A 12,680-nucleotide genomic window follows, 5' to 3' on the forward strand; every position below is an offset into this window, starting at 1 on the left:
TGTTGTCTATCTATATATTATTCAAAGGAGAGCAAAAAACTTTGTTCTTAAGCCAAGTTGCAGCCTATAAAAAAGTCACATCGTATAAGTAGTTAATAATTAGCTATTAATTATGAATTTAAATATCTATAAATAATAAAATAAAATATTTTACTATAAAAAAATTAAACAAAGTAATTTGCTAATAAAAATTTCTATTAACAATGTAAAAATACTAAATATTTTTTAATCGAATAAATAAAAAAATAGAAAAGAGGTTATTCAATACTATATAAGTCCATTTAATCTAATAAATATTTTTTATTGTATATATCATATTGACAAATAAGATAACAATTGAAATTTATTAAAGCAATACGATCTAATATATTTAAACAAGCCCGATCACAATTTAATTTAATTAATAATGACCGCGCATCGTACGGGTACGACTAGTACTACTAAGGAGACATTGTAATGAACTCGTCAATCCCGCACGGTCTAATTTGAATATCCATGGATTTATCGAACGACAATGACACGTCACAGCACTGACGACGTGACGCCCTAACCTGAAACGTGTTAGAAATTATTTTAAGAAATCAAAAACTTCCTTAATTTAGAAAAACCAAAATACAAATAGGATTTGGGTAAACATATGAACTAGTCAAATACACATTTCTTAGTTTAGTATCCTCTTGTTACACGAGTTACGCGTATACTCAATCTCCATAAATATAAAATTTTAAAAAATCACATACTATTATATTAAAAGTTATATTTGAGTTATATATAAATTAAAAATTAAAGTGTAAATTCTTAAAAATAATAATTGTTGATCCTATTTTAAGTAACTCAATAACACTAGTTAAGAAAAGAAATAATATTCCATGGAGGTCTTCATCATCTCAGTAGATATATTCAACTTAAAAGTGCTGACACGGATAAATTTTAAATAATCTTTAGGTACATCTCCAATTTTTATAAACGTTTATTTTTAGGAGGTTTAATTGTTAGAATTTTACCGTCTCTTCTAGAGACTTGTAGTGTGGCCTACGTATAAGGTAATAACTTATTTACCTTGTTTCACAACGGAAATAATATATCAGATAATATTCTGTAGTTATGCATATATGATAATTTCTTTGATGGAAAGAAACTATCATATATTAGGAGTCTCTAGGGAAATTATAATTTAACATGAAGTCTATAGGGCTAAAATATTTGTCTAAGAGTCCCTAGCCTACCTATAAATACGCCTGTAACTCCATGAGTCTGGCTTCCAACGACAGACACAAGTTAGAAGACTCTCTAGGTTTCTGCTAAAGGTATTCCCTACAATATTTGAACAACAATAGCCGAAGGTACGTCCCTTGTATAATTTTCGCTACATTAGCTCTGTGTATGTGTGTACATTTTTACATGTGGTATCAGAGTCGGCCTTTTAGCAGTGTTGTTTAGTATCTGTTGATGATGATTATGAATATTGTTCACCATCAAGTGCCGTCATGTTTCTATAACATGGATTTCTCTAGTTTACAGAGAAACTTTAGTTTTTGGATTCCCAGTGTGTCATCGCTGATTTCATAATGTGACCTTTACATATATATGTACATGAAAAACATGCGTAGAAAGGACATGAGTACACCATAGCTGTACTCAGTAAATGTCAAACCTAACCTCGATCGGGTAGTGATGAGGAAAGTCAGGGTCCTACTGAGATTAAATGAAATATAAGGTAACAGTATAAAATGAGACAATATTTTGTGTTTATGCGAATATAAAATGATTTTATGAAATCATGTTGTTTGCGTTTCTGGTTTAAGACCTTACGCACGTTTCGGTTTGAACATATTTTAACTCAATTGGTAGCGAGAAGCTTTGTTTGTCTTATTTAATAAAGTTGGGTTAAAACTTTAGTTTAAAAATATTTTGAAGGCAATCCATGAGAAGCCGTTACATGTATTCACATTATGAAGTTACTGTTGGCCTCGTGAAAATGGGCTTTTCATTAAAGATTCTGCTTTTGACTCTGAGCAGTTTTTATTGGTCAAAGCATCCTCTTGATTTGATTGTTGTGGGAGCCTATTATTTATGCGAATATGTGACAAATTTTTGGGTTAAGAAATATATGGTATGACTAATTGGAAGTCTCATATTTGATAAGAATTGAATGATGAGATCTGCTTTGGTTAGCAAGATTTAGTTGATTCCTGAACTATTTTGATTTAATATCTTAATTATGAGAATTAGCCTAGGGTAATATGGAGTTAAACTTCTATTCAGTGTGCCTATTTTGAAATTAATAAACATGTGGTTGAGTTGATTATTGAAAGAAATCATTTTGAGATGTTATACATAAGTTTTCTTTTATGTGATGTATTTAGGAGAAGCCACGCCATCTTGAGTACTTGATATAAAAGAAATCGAGTTATTTAATCACATAAAGTTTAGTGGTTAAAAGTTATAATGACATCTATTTAGTCCAATTATCTTATTAAAATGGTAACTCGGCCCTACATGGAGGTAACCATTTTGGTGAGATTAATTAGAGTGAGATAGTAAACCTTTAAGTGAAATTATCTTATGCCCACAAGTACGAATTAATTTATGTATATTTTTGTTTGCTAGTCTAATAAAGTAAAGTAAATTCTATGCATAGGTTGCAACCTCTGCCCACAGGAGGGTCTAGAATTTACTTAGAATCAGTATTTTACGCGATTCACCTTTGATGGATTGTACATCATAGCTTATGTATGCTTATCCTTGTTTTGCAGTCTTTACCGCTTTTCATGCTGCTATTTTTAATGAGAATGCTTGAATTCCAATTCTTTCTGGTGACAGTTACGCGGAATGGAAGGAGAAAGTCTTTCTCACTTTAGGGTGCTCAGATTTGGACCTGGCACTCCGTGTGGATGAACCACCTATTCCCACGAAATCAAGTCGCCAGCGGCTAAGGCTGATTATGAGCGGTGGGAGCGATGTAATCGCTTAAGTTTAATGCTCATAAAAGCCCACATAAGCCAAAACATTAGGGGTTTTATCCCTAAGCGATAAGGTCAAAGCTTACATGAAGGCAATTGATGAAAAATTCGTAAGCTCTAACAAGGCATTGGCCAGCACCCTTATGAAGAGGCTGTCAAGTATGACTTTAGACAGAAATCGTATAGTGCACGAGCACATTATGGAGATGAATGACATTGCTGGTAAACTCAAGTCCCTTGAGGTTGATATGTCTGAACCATTTCTTGTGCATTTCATTCTCAATTCACTTCCTACGAAATATGGTTTGTTTAAGATTTCTTATAACACATACAAGGATAAATGGTCAACCAATAAACTCTTGACCATGTGTGTTCAAGAAGAAGAGAGGTTGAAGCATTAGACACCTGGAAGTGTTAATATGGTGACTCATGGTAAGAGAATGCAAAAAAAAAGCAAACGTGTTCGTATGAAGAAGGAAAACACCTTTGACAAAGATGCATGTCGTTTCTGTAAAAAAGAAGGGACACTGGAAGAAAGATTGCCCGAAAGACAATGCGTGAGAAGAAAGGTAATTTTACCTTTGTATGTTATGAATCAAAGTTTACTGAAGCTTCTGATAATACATGGTGAATTGATTCTGGTGCTACAATTTACATTGCCAAAATCATGCAGAGCTTTCTAACTCAGAGGAAGCCGATAGGAAGTGAACAATATGTCTATTCTATCAATAGGACACGTTCACGTGTGGAAGGCGTAGGGACTTACAAGCTCATGATGAAAGATGGTTTTCACTTAGATTTAGAAAATACTTTTTATATTCTAGAATATTTTAGAAATTTAATTTCTCTTTCAAGACTATCTATTAGTGGATATGATTTAAATTTTCATTATCCTTCTGTAAAACTTTTGAAAGATAATAAAGTTAATGGTATTGGAAATTTGAATGGAAATTTATATAAACTTGAGCTAGATCCCACATTTGAATGCAATATTTTAACTTTGCATGACAAAGAAATTGACATTAAGCGATGTATTATCAATGAGAACTCATCGAAGTCTTTGGCATGAGAGATTGGAATACATCTCTATTGAAAGAGTCAAAAGGTCTGTTAATGATGGAGTTCTAAAAGCACTTAATTTTTCTGACTTTGGGACTTGTGTGGACTGCATAAAGGGTAAGCAGACCAATAAATCAACTAAAGGTGCCAAAAGGAGTTCTCAATTGCTTGAGATCATACATACAGACATCTGTGGACCTTTTCCTACTCCTTGCTTGAATGGTGAGAGATATTTTATCTCATTTATTGATGATTATTCAAGATATATGTATCTTTATTTTCTGTTTAACAAATCAGAAGCACGTGATGCTTTTAAGTTTATAAAACAGAAGTAGAGAAACAAACTGGTGCTTAGATCAAAATTGTAAGATCTGATAGTGTGACGACCCAAAGGGCCATCACCTATTTTTAATTGCATTCTGTGCTTCCGAGACATTGAAAACCTTATTTAGAGTCGCCTCAATTTGCGTGCGCAGTCCGAGCGCGTAGCCAGAAAGCTTATGTATAAAATTCTGTGAAAATGATGAAATTTGAGTTTAAAATGAATAAATTTAACTTCGGCCAACATTTTGGGTAAACAGACCCAGACCCGTGATTTGACTGTGCCGGAGGGTCCGTAGGAAAATATGGGACTTGGGCGTATGCCCAGAATCGAATTCCGAGGTCACAAGTCTGAGAAACGAATTTTTAAGTAAAATCAGTTTTTGAAAATGTTTAAGGAATTTTGAAATAAAATCTAATTAGAAAGCAATGGTATCGGGCCCATATTTTGGTTTCGGTGCCCGGTATAGGTCTTATATATGGTTTAAGTCATTTCTGTAAAATTTGGTTGAAAACGGAGTTCGTTTGACGTGATTCGGACCTAAATTGCTAAAGTTGATGTTTTATGAAGTTTGAGAAAAATCCTTTGATTTTGATGTTTGATTTATTGTTTTGAGGTTATTTTGGCAATTTGATCGCACGGATAAGTTCGTATGAAGTTGTTGAGTTAGTACGTGTGTTTGGTTAGGAGCCTCGAGGGCTCAGGTGTGATTCGGATGTGTTTCAGAGGGTTTCGGACTTAGAAAATGTTGTAGGTTTCTCAGCTTTTGGGTTTCTGGTACTTCTTCTTCGCGTTCACGGGAGTACCCACGCTAACGCGATGGGTTAATTGTTGCTGAAGGAATTTCCTTCTATGCGAACGCGTAGCTTAGGTCGCGAACGCGAGGCTTTGGGGGGGATAACCCTTCGCGAACGTGGTCCTGGCCACGCGAACGCGAAGGCCAAATGGGCCTGGGTAGGGGGTGGGGTAGTTGTCTTACGCGAACGCGAACCCTTGGATACGAACGCGAGGACTCGAGGAGATTACTCTCTGCGAATGCGAGCCCGTATACGCGAACGCGAAGGCTCACCTAGCCTAACCATCGCGAAGGGTCAGTCGTGAACGCGAAGGGCATTTTCGCCCAGTGATTTTAAGAAGGCCAAAAACAGAACACTTTTGGGATTTTATAAAAATTTCACAAATCTCTTCTTCTCCAAAGCTCTTAGGCGATTTTTTGAAGCTTCTCTACACCATAATCTCTTAGGTATGTAATCTTTAACTTGTTTTCTTCATTTTCCATCAACACCCACTAGATTTTTAGGCCTAAAACATGTGATTACGGGTAGAAATTAGGGATTTGGGTAGAGTTAGGGCTTTTTGATTATTTGTAATTTAGACCTCGTTTTGGGGTCAGATTTGAAAATAAATTTTATAGTCGGGCTCGTGGGCGAATGGGTGATCGGGTTTTGGTCCGAACCTCGTGTTTTGACCAAGCCGGCCCGGGGTCGATTTTTGATATTTTGGAAAGAATGATTGGAAAGTTATAATTGAGCATTGGAATTGGATTGTTTAGCACTTATTGATGATATTGAGTCAATTGTGTATAGATTCGATTGGGTTGGAGCCGAATTTGAGAGGAAAAGCGGTGTTCGAGGCTTGAGTTGGCCGTGAAAGTTCGAGGTAAGTGTTCGGTCTAACCTCAGTTTGAGGGATTAGGAGTTGAGTCCTATTTGCTACTTTCTTCTTGTTGAGTGCGACATATATGCATGGTGGAGTATCTATACGTTGCTGTCGAGCATGACCGTGAGTCTTAAATTTGAACGTTGTTGTGCTCTTAGATGGCATTTCGGATGCTTTAACTAATGATCTCCTATATTGAGTAAAGATTGATTTCATCCTCGTAGATCTTAGTTATGATTGAGTATTGTCATTAATTGAGCTGAGTACAAAAGGAGTTAGGATTTGGTTATAGCTGATTCTCCCTTGCCGGGAAGTTATTATATTATTTTTGTTCCCTTGCTGGGATTTCTTGTAATTTTGTGATGACCTGTAAATAGGAGCGGGTGGTACGCCTACCACAAGATATAAAGAAATGGGAACGGATGGTACGCCTACCACAAGATATAATGAAATGGGAGCGGGTGGTACACCTACCACAAGATATAATAAAATGGGAGCAGGTGGTACGCCTACCACAAGATATGATGAAATGGGAGTGGGTGGTACGCCTACCACAAGATCGATGAAAGGGGAGAGGGTAGTACACATACCACGAGATATAATAAAATGGGAGCGGGTGGTACGCCTACCACGAGATATAATGAAATAGGAGCTGGTGGTACGCCTACCACAAGATATAATGAAATGGGAGCGGGTGGTACGCCTACCACAAGATATGAGAAATGGGATCGGGTTGCACGTCTGCAACAAGATGAAACTAAAAGTGAAAGTTGCATTATTTCTTTCTATCTATGTTAGAAGTTAAATTGTAGTTTCCTTATTATTCTTTGATATTCTGTTTTATCTACTACCGCCAAAGCATGTTCCCCTTCCCCAGCTTTGATTGCTTATTACCTGTTTACTTTTTCCGCCATATATTATATAACTGCACAGGTTTATCTGGAGTCTGGTCCTAGACTTGTCACTACCTCGTCGGGGTTAGGTCAGACACTTACTAGCACATGGGGTCGGTTGTGCTGATGCTACGCTCTGCACTTATGTGCATATACCAGAGCAGCGTTTTAGCAACAACATTAGCTCAGGAGCCAACCTTCAGTCCACCTAGACACCGAGGTAGCCTTGTAGGCATCCGTAGGCCCAGAGTCTACTCTATCCTATTTTATATTCTGTTATCTCATGTATTCGAGACAGACAGTGTTATCTTTCTTTCAAACTGATGTATGTAGTATTCTTAGTAGTCTGTGGATGATGTGACACCAGGTTCTGGGTAGAGACATGTATTGGTTTCTAGATATTTGGGTTTCAAATTTATTTAAGACTTCTGCTAAATTTTATTTTCCGCTGTCATTTAAATGCTTAATCATTGATAATTTAACTGGCAAAACATGTATAAAAACGAATGAGTTAGTGGTTTCTAAGTTCATGGATTGCCTAACTTCTACGAGTAGGCGCCATCAAGACTCCCGAGGGTGGAAATTCCGGGTCGTGATAGATAGGGGTGAAGAATATTATGGTAGGTACACAGATAAGGGACAAGTTAAGGGTCCATTTGCTGAGTTCCTTGAAAGTGAAGGTATAATTGCCCATTATACCATGCCAGGAATACCACAACAAAATCGTGTGTCAGAAAGAAGGAATCAGACATTAATGGACATGGCAAGAAGCATGATTAGCAGATCAAGTTTACCTTTATCCTTATGAAGTGAAGCCTTAAAAACCACTGTGTATATTTTAAATAAGGTTCCATCCAAGGCTGTCTCCAAGATACCTTTAGAGTTATGGAAAAGATAGAAGCCTAGTTTAAACCATTTACATGTTTGGGGATGTCCAACTAAAGTGAGGGTTTATAACCCATAATTAAAGAAATTGGATGAAAGAACAATAAATGGTTATTTTATAGGCTATGCAGTTAACTCTAAGGGATTTAGGTTTTATTGTTCTTCTCATTCTTCTAAAATTATTGAGGCTAGAAATGCTAAATTTCTTGAGGAACATGAAGAAAGTGAGAGTGGTTTGACTCAAAGGGAGGAATTGGAATAAATAAGGGAACCACTTGTGGTACCTTTATACATTGGGAACTTGAATGTTGCTCAGAAATATTCTCATGAATTATTTGAACAACAAGTTCAAGAGCTACCACCACCTGACAAGCCACATGAAAATCAACCCGCTTTATATGAACCCACTACATAAGTGTCTGAACCAATGGGAGTGAGAAAATCCTCAAGAGTTCGAAAATCAGCAATTTCTAGCGACTATGTTATATATCTCCAAGAGTCTGATTATGATATTGGACTAAAAATATAACGACCCGACTAGTAGTTTTGAGCATTTGCACTTTGCTCGGTAGTTTACGGGCGTGATTAGCTCCGTATGAAGTATTTTGACTTATGTGAATCATCGATTTTGCTTTTCAGGTTATTCGGGGCTGACTTGGAAGAATGATTCTCAACTAGGGAACTTTAAATTTGAAAGAGTTGACCGAGTTTGGAATTTTTGATATTAGGGTCGGATTTTAGTTCCAGAAGTTGGAGAAGACCCGTAATGTCAAATGTGACTTGTGTGCAAAATTTGAGGGCAATCGAACTTGATTTGATAGGCTTCGGCATCGGTTGTAGAAGTTTGAAGTTTGAAGTTTATCGATTTTTGGATTGAGGTGTGATTCGTCGTTTTGATGTTGTTATGTATGTTTTGAGGCATCGAGTAAGTCTGTGTTATGTTATGGGACTTGTTGGTGTATTTAGACGTAGTCCCGAGGAGCTCGGATGAGTTTGAGATATGTTTGGTTAGTGTTGAGCTCGTGTTTTTATGTTTTGACGTTGTTTCTTCAAGCACAAATGGTACTACATTAAGCAAATAAGCTCCAATTTCTGTTTTTATTGAAGCATTAGATCTGTATCGTAATTACTGAGTCATAGCAAAAAGAATCGTCGAATTTAGATATTGTATGAGAAGTTTATGGTCATTTTACTAAGAACTGGGTTGGCAGATTTTTCAGATTAATTATGAAATTGTCACTGACTTCGTGTTTAAAAATCTTCTCTATTTCCAAATATTGAAATCAACATATCTCCTTCAATATAAGGTCAAATAGAGTGATTCAAGAGCCTAACGTGACTACAATTTCCCAAGAAATCCATTGGAGGCATCAAAAGAGAGTTTTGAGATCATTTGGCATAAAAAACAAGGCAGAACAGTGTTAAAACGAGGGTTTTGTTCATTTAATATATTTTTAGTTGGGGAGCTCGGAATTGGGCAATTTTTAGGCGATTTTCACCATATGAATTGGGGTAAGTGTTCTCTACTTGGTTTAGTTATACTCCATGAATCTATCTTCGATTTTAGCTTTTGGTTGATGAATTTTAAAGATGAAATTGGGAGTTTTGGCCTAAAGTTTCATAATATGAATTTTTGAGTTTTGAATATCGATTGGAGTCCGAATTGAGTGAAACTAGTATGGTTGGAGTCCTAATTGAATGAGTTATCGGATTTTATGAGTTTTGCCGGGTTCCGAGGCGTGGGCCCATGTGTGATTTTTGGATGTATTTGGGATTTTATTTAGGTTTCGATTTTTATCATTTGGAATTGTTTTCTTGGGATTTATTTGATTTGAGTTGCTTTTGGCTAGTTTTGAGCCTTTCGGAGGTCACTATGCATGTGATGGCAATTTTGAAGCATCACTTGGCTTGCTCGGTATTGTAATTGGCTTGTTCGAGGTAAGTGTCTTGCCTAACTTTGTTGAGGGAATTTTTTCTCCTATTTGACATTGTTTGCTACATACAAAAGTGATATATATATGAGGTGACGAGCGTATATGTATGTGACAGGGTTAATCATGCTCGAGGGTAGATTATGTTATATTTGTGTTTGTAGAACTTCGTGACCTTCCTGCTTCATGCCTTACTTGACTCTTAAATGTTAAGAACATAATATTAGATGATAGAAATAAAGACTTAGCTTATTATAACTTGATCAAACTTGACGAAAATTCTGAGAATTCATTGATGTGTCTAATTCGGTCATCTCTATGCGAAATCACTATTACATTACTATGACCGATATTCTTAAAATACTAGACTCTATACTTGTGTAATGGATCATTTGTGAGATTTGTAGAAGTATTTGAATAATACGGTTCTTAAAGGTTGTTGAATCATTGTTGACTTGGAAAGTTGCGATTTGGAATTTGTTTGGAATATTCGTTAAAATACTCTCCTCGATGTAATTTATACTTCCCGACTTGTAATTTTATTGTTATTCATATTCTTGGTAAGGAAGAGAGTAAAGCACGAAGGGTGATGACGTGCCATTTTATATATATTATTATGTGAGGAAGAGTGTAAATCACGAAGGGTGATGTCGTACCATTTTATATATATTATCATGTGAGGAAGAGTGTAAAACATAAAGGGTGATGCCGTGCCACATTATTGAGAGTAAAATAACGAAGGGTGATGTCGTGCCATATCATTTGAGAGTAAAAGCAAAAAGGGTGATGTCATGCCATTTCATTTACATTGTTATGCTTGTATGTTATCGTGAGGTCATGGCACGATGGGTGTTTTCGTGCAGGCGAGGATGAGGGACATGCATTATGTTTGATATTAGTCTTCTGTGTATACATTCATGCCTTTACCTTGAACTGATATTGTTATAATTATCTAGTGTGACATATTGCTATTGTCCTGTTATTGATCTTTATCTCAACTGTTGTTGTGTTGCTCATACCTTTTACTCGCTTAACTGGTAAATACCATGTCTATTTCCTGCTTTTATAATTATGCTCATGTCGTATCTATTCTGTTGCACTTTAGTATAAGCCTTCTAACATGCTAGCCATTTATGCTCTTATTTGTCAACTTGTAAAAATTATGTGTTTCCTTCTTATTTGTTATATTTGTACTTAGGCCTCCTATATGCTAGTTAATTGAAGTTGATATTCCTTATTTTCCAATTGTTGTTATTATTCGCGTGCTTTCCGCTTAGTTTTTTACTCTTCCCACATGTGTATCCTTGTCCGTTATTGTTACATGTGTATATCCTACATTGTAATACCTGTTATCGATATTTTTGTCATCTGGTTGGTTTTATTACTCGTACATTTGGGAGGATGAGTTGAATGCATGAAGGGTGTTGCCGTGCTAATTGAATTGTCACAAAAATCATTTTATATATGGTGAGTCAGAGATAGAAGCACGAAGGGTGTTACCGTGCCGTTTGACTTGATAACTTGGATATACTTCTCATACTAGGAAAGATTGTAAATCTTTTACTATGATTCCTTTTAGTAAATGTTGAGTGTCTCGCAGAGTTATAGATGCTACTTTTATCTTTTATGCTTTGAACTGCTTTTACTGTTAATCTAATATACATGTTACAATAATAAGAATCTTATAACTAAAAGCCTAGTCACTACTTCGACGAGGTTAGAAAAAATACTTACTAGTACATGGGGTCGGTTGTACTAATACTACACTTCTGTACGATGTGTACAGATTTCTGGAGCGGAGATGCTGGTGATATCGGGTGCTGATTCAGAAGATGTTCGTGCATTCTGGGTGTACCTGCCTCTTGTCCTTGGTTGTTTAGATTTTACTATTCTATTTATGTATCATTCAAATAGAACATATATTTATTCGTACCAGCTTTGTAAATTCCAAGTCTTAGAAGCTCATGATTCATACTACCAGGTCTTAGGTAATTTGTAAATGTTCAGTTATCTATTATTTATTTTTTAATATACTCTGTTGAGTTATAGTATCTGTTAGTTGGCTTACCTAGCGGGTTAAGTTAGGTTCTATCACGACCAGGGATTTTTGGGTCATGACAATGTGGTATCAAAGCACTAGGTTCGCAGGTTCTACGAGTCACGAGCTAGTGTCTAGTAGAGTCCTACATATCAGTATGATGACGCCCATACCTATCTTAAGGAGACTACAGGGCATTTAGGAAAAAATTTCCTTTCTTCTTTCCTCATCGTGCAGCCTTGTTTCAGCTTGAAACCTACGACTTTGACTCCTTCCGATCACTCATATGTGATGTTGTGCGCTCAATATTCACTATGTGCCGATGATCGGTGATGCTGTCGATGGATTACGATGGGCTATGGATGCTTGATTATCATCGCAATGTGCTATCCAACCTCAAAAGTAGATGCAGTGTTAATTTTTATAGCCGTTAATTTGTGGTATGAGGCGGTTTCATATGACTGGTTGGAAAGCATAGATTTGGGAAGATTGGTTGGTGGCCAGGCTATTGTGATTAAGGTGGGTTCAAGGCAAGGTGTCGATTTGAGTAAAAATTGGTGGGTCATCTCCTGCATATTGAGTTTGGATCGTGTGTCTCATATGAGGTTTCCATTCGGTGGAGTGCATATGTCATCATTCTAGAGCATTTGGGGAGTTGTTTGATTGTTGCAATGTTTGGAGAGTGTTTGGCAAAGTCTTAGGGGTGTTGTATAACCGGAATTTCATGAGATTTGAAGTATTCAGCTAAATAGTCGTGCAGTATTGGGGTATGCTATGAAGATATGGTACTTTGGGTTGCCGATGAGGTGTTCTATGGCTTCGAGCTAAGTGGTAGAGTCCGCTAATGATGATCAGATTGTAGGATCATGGGATTTTGGAACAAGGGATTGTTTGGTTATTTCTTACAATGGTCATATGCTGGTGAAACAC

The sequence above is a fragment of the Nicotiana tabacum genome, chromosome 10 (genome assembly GCF_000715075.1).
Source record: "Nicotiana tabacum cultivar K326 chromosome 10, ASM71507v2, whole genome shotgun sequence".
Taxonomy (NCBI): domain Eukaryota; kingdom Viridiplantae; phylum Streptophyta; class Magnoliopsida; order Solanales; family Solanaceae; genus Nicotiana; species Nicotiana tabacum.